Genomic DNA, 5,610 nt, shown 5'->3' on the forward strand with positions numbered 1-5,610 from the left:
TCTACCTCTATTTTGAAACCATTAAAGTGGCCTATTACAATGAAAACATATTGACCCAAATGCCCAACATGTATAGAACCCAACTCAAGGCTTATTTCCACTAAAATTTCAACATATTGACCCAAATGCCCAACATGTTCATTTTCTCTAGACCATGTATTCCGACAGTAAATAAATCCAAAGTTATATCCACACCCATTAGCCATGGCACAATCCAAGAATATGTGTGCAGTAGACTCCTCCAAAAACATAACTTACATAACTTACGTCACTTCAGTAGACATCATAAACACACCCCTGTGCAGCAAATTTTCCAGTGTCAACCTTATTTAGAGCTAACACCCACTCAAAAATAGCCGTACTTGGAGGAGCCAGAGCCTTCCACACCCCTTTAATCTCCTCCAATCTTCTTTCTTCTCCATTATGATGCAGATCTGAAGGTCTACTCAAGAAGGAAGAAGAGGGTCGACCCTAGTGGCTGATTGGGTCGACCAGATCTGGTTTATTGGCCCACGGTTTGGGCTACTGATGGGGTATTAGTTACCTTAGTTTCTATTTTCAAGTCTTAAATTAGTTTCTACTTTTAGTTGTTTACAATTTTCAGTTTTCGTAACTACATGTTAGTAGTTTAGTAAGTCAATTTTTAGAAGCACTTGGGTTTCTGTTTTGTAAACACTCCCCCCCCCCCCCAAAAAAAAGATCATTATAAATAAAGAAGGGCTCATACTCATGCCCACAATTATGATTAATGAAAAAACAAGCTTGCTGCTGCTGCCGCTGCCGCTACCACTGGCCTCTGTGGAGGTTTCCTTGTGTCTGATCAAGGTGTAGGGACTGGTGTCTGATCCATTTGACACTCTGTGACGAGAAGTCTGGGTGGATCTTTATTCTATTCTGGTTATCTTATTGTTACTGTTCTGTTCAACGTCTCAGGTAAGTGAACTAATCTTCTTTAAGTTCTAATCTAAGAATTGTCCCAGAATTCTCAAAGCATCGATCACCCTTTCTGGACTATTTAGCCACCTGATTGGCTTTCAATTTGGATCGATTACTACCCTTGATGGAAGGAAGGTTCGATCCAAATCTTAGGCTCATCAGACAATGGGTTTGTCTGATCTTAGGTGTTTTATACTTCTGGCCAACTGTGTTTCTGCCCAGATTTCAGATCTAGTTTGACTTCCCTATTCCTGTGGTATTTGTTTCTTATTGTGGCTTATTCAATACTCTATACCTGCTGCTGGTTATTCTATTTGTTTGGTGTAATTTCTGTTTCAAAAATTCCAAATTCTGGTTTATAAGGATTGTTTGACTCTTACTTCTGGACTGTTGTTTGCTGCCTAATTTTGGGTGATTATTGATTGTTCCTTGGTTTAAAAGTTCTTGTTGTTTGGTTCTAATTTGAGCTTTCAAATCTAGTCCTACATTAAGTGGTATCAAAGCATAGCTGAAAACAACACTCCCACCTTAACTTCTATTATGGAGATGCTATAGAATATGAGAGCTGAGCTGAAGGCTGAACAACAAGCTCTTAGTGCAAGGTTGTTAGCTATGGAGACCCAATCACAACAACCTACCCATGACTCTCATACACCACCTGAAGTGGAAGCCCCATTGAATGTAACTGCTCAGCTGGCTAACAGGAGACCTATCCCTAATCTGAGAGCACCACAGAAGATTCCTGTAGAGCAGCCTACTTTTGAAGAACACATATGGGGATACTTTAAAGTTGAACATTCTGCACAATAGAGGTACTCAAGAGACTCATAGAAGGTTAAGCTCGACTTGAAGGAATTTGATGGCAAATATGACCCCCAACTGTTTTATGATTGGGTTGTTGCTTTGGATGATTATTTTGACTACTATGACCTACCTGAGGAACGGAAGATGAAACTAGCTCGTGCTAAGCTATTTGAGGCTGCTCGTGATTGCTGGAGAACCTATAAGTGAGAGTTGGAAGACTGTGGTAGAGAGCCTACTACTTGGGAAGAGATGAAGCTTGAACTATCTAACAAATACTTACCATGCAACTTCAAAGCTCGCATACAGGACCAGCTGAATTCTCTTCGTCAAGGGACTATGACTGTTGCAAAGTACATGAACAGGTTTGATGCACTTTATTCCCGCACATGCATAAGGGAGAATGAGAGACAACTACTATCTCAGTTTCGACTGGGATTGCAAGCTGAAATCAATAGGAGAATCGGTGTTGTTGATGTATACTCAATGAGGGATTGATTTGACAAGGCCCTACAAGCAAAGGAACTTATAGCACAGTCAGGTAGAAGGTTTGGCTTTCAAGCTGGGGAGGTCAAGAAAAAATTTTCAGCCACTAAACCTAGTAGCTCGGCACCCCCAAAGTCCATTTTTCCTCCGCGGGTTGATCACAAAGGAAAGGCATTCATGACAAGTAGCAATAAGGTACAATGCTTCCATTGCCAAGAGGTAGGACGCTTTGCTAAGTCTTGCCCACATAAGCAGAGGGTTAATGCAATAGCTAAAGTTTAAACTCCAATGAGGAAGATGAGTTAGCTCTTTACCCCTACCCTCTGGAAGATGATGATGATGATGATGGATATAACTATGACATGGAAGACACTAATGATGATGGCAGTCATGGTATACATATCGTTACTCACATTTTGGTGGCTAAAACCAAAGGAGAGGATTGGAGACGTAACTACATTTTCTATAGCCGTATGAAGTCAGGTGAGCATACTTGTCAGATTATAATTGATAGTGGCAGTTGTGTCAATGTTGTCTCAGAAGCCTTTATGAAGAAAGCAATCTTGAAATCTGACCCACATCCTCAACCTTATAAAGTATCCTTCCTGAATGGTAATACCGTGGAGGTGAACAAACGGTGCTCAATTCCTTTGTAACTTCACCTATATAAAGAGAAAGTTTGGTGTGATGTGGTTCCAATGAAACTCACAGATGTATTGCTTGGTCATCCCTGGATGTATGATAATGATGCCATGGTTGGAAGAAAGAAAAATCTGTGTACCTTCATGTGGAAGGGTGTTCCTATAACTTTCTATCCAATAAATGTGCCGACTGAAATATGACGACTAAGATCCCTAAGGTCAAATTAGAAGGACATTGACATTAAGAAGAAGGTGGTAGCTATGCCTACAAAGGAGTTACTATCCATTCCCTGTAAGAAGTTCATACGCACAAGTCATGAAACCGGAATGGTTATGGCTCTTGTTAGTCGGGAAGTCACTCCCCAACCTAAGGTAACCCATAGTGCACCTATCAGAGAGCTCTTATTTGATTTTTCTGACTTAGTCCCTAATGATCTCCCTGATGAGCTACCTCACATGCGTGACATACAACATGCTATTAACTTGGTACCTGGTTCGATTTTACCTAACCTTCCCGCTTATAGAATTAATCCTACTAAACATGCCGAGCTGAAACGACAAGTGGATGGGTTATTACAGAAGGACTTTATTGAGGAGAGTTTAAGTCCTTATACGATACTAGCTTTACTCACACCAAAGAAAGATGATTCTTGGCATATGTGTGTGAATAGCCGTGCTATCAACAAGATAACAGTCAAGTATAGGTTCCCTATACCACGACTAGATAATATGTTGGATATGTTGTTCGGGGCAAAGGTATTTTCCAAATTAGATCTAAAGAGTGGCTATCATCAGATTTGCATCCGTTCTAGGGATGAGTGGAAGACCGCCTTCAAGACCAAGGATGACTTGTACGAGTGCAAAGTCATGTCTTTTGGTCTGACGAATGCACCTAGCACCTTCATGCGAGTTATGACACAGGTACTTCGTCCTTTTATTGGTCACTTTTTGGTTGTTTACTTTGATGATGTTATGATATACAATAAGAACCAAAAAGAGCATATGGATCACCTGAGGCAAGTCTTGAGAGTACTCCATGCAGAAAAGTTATACATCAATCTCAAGAAATGTTCTTTTATGCTGCCTAAGGTTGTATTCCTTGGATTTATAGTGTCATCTAAAGGGGTTGAAGCTGATCCGGAGAAGATCAAGAGCATCACTGATTGGCCTTTACCTAAGACACTAACAGAAGTCCATAGCTTCTATGGCTTGGCTTCCTTCTACAGGAGATTCATTCGGAATTTTAGTGTAGTTATGGCACTCATCACCGAATTTATTTAGGCAAGGAAAAGTTTGAATAGACAACTGCAACGACCAAAGCTTTCGCTCTTGTGAAGAGGAAGATGACAGAGACACCCATTCTATGTCTACCAGATTTTGACAGAGTATTTGAGGTAGCTACTAATGTTTCACATGTTAGGCTAGGAGGAGTGTTAATGCAAGGAGGACACTCCATCGCTTTCTATAGTGAGAAACTGAATGAAGCCAAGAAGCGTTATTCGACATATGATCTGGAGTTGTATGCAGTCGTCCAAGTGCTACGCCATTGGAGAGACTATCTCATTTGTAAGGAGTTCATTTTATACACTGATCATGAGGCCTTGCAGCACCTTCACTCACAGAATTTGACTAGCCACAGGCATGCCAAATGGGTAGCTTACTTGCAGGAGTTTATATTTGCTATGAAGTACAAGGCGGGAAAAGAGAATACAGTGGCTAATGCACTTAGCAGGAAAGTGCTCACACTCATTACATTTTCAGCACATATTGTTAGCATTGATTAGATACGTGGTGAGTACACATCTGATCCTGATTTCAGCACTGTCTTTGCGGAGCTGCAACAGGGTGGACGGCACCTAAAGTACTCCATCCATGATGGATACTTATTCTTTAGCACACGGTTTTGCATTCCAAACTCTTCCCTACGTCATCACATTATACGGGCGTTATATGGAGGTGGATTAGGAGGATATTTTGGGAAGGATAAGACTCTTGTACAGGTGACAGATCGATATTATTGGCCATACATTGCAAAGGATGTCGATCATTTAATCAAAAGATGCCATGTATGTTAATTGGAAAAAAGGGAAAAACAGAACACATGTTTATACTCTCCACTACATATTCCTCATGCACTGTGGCTTGATGTTAGCATGAATTTTGTTCTTGGACTACCCCCAACTAGAGAACGATATGATTCCAATGTAGTGGTTGTGGATCGTCTCTCTAAGATGGTCCATTTTATACCTTGTCGCAAGACTTTTGATGCTTATTAGGTTGCAAACATGGTTTAAAGTATCTCCGATACCGATACGATACCCTCCGATATGTATCTTAAATTTAGCCAATCGATACGATACACACCGATACGATACATGGAATTTTTAAAATCCTTTCGTATCGATATATATCCTACGGTACATACCGATATGTACCAATACACTATCGATACGTACTAATACTCTATGAAAAATATAAAATCGAGGTGAAATATACATTTTGGTATGTATCGGTAAATATCGGTGAGTATTTGTATGTATCGTTTGGTACGTATCGATGAGTATCAGGACATATCGGTGAGTATCGGTATGTACCGATACGGTGCGCTACAGTCATATAATGGCCAAGATGGGTATTTTTTCAGAAAACATTATTTTTTGAGTGTTTTTCTTCCAAAGTTGCTGCCAGCCATATTTCTCTCTAACTAAAGTGAAAATCAATGTTGGGAACAAAGATTTTACATTTA

Source organism: Macadamia integrifolia, unplaced genomic scaffold (genome assembly GCF_013358625.1).
Source record: "Macadamia integrifolia cultivar HAES 741 unplaced genomic scaffold, SCU_Mint_v3 scaffold1922, whole genome shotgun sequence".
In the NCBI taxonomy this organism is placed as follows: domain Eukaryota; kingdom Viridiplantae; phylum Streptophyta; class Magnoliopsida; order Proteales; family Proteaceae; genus Macadamia; species Macadamia integrifolia.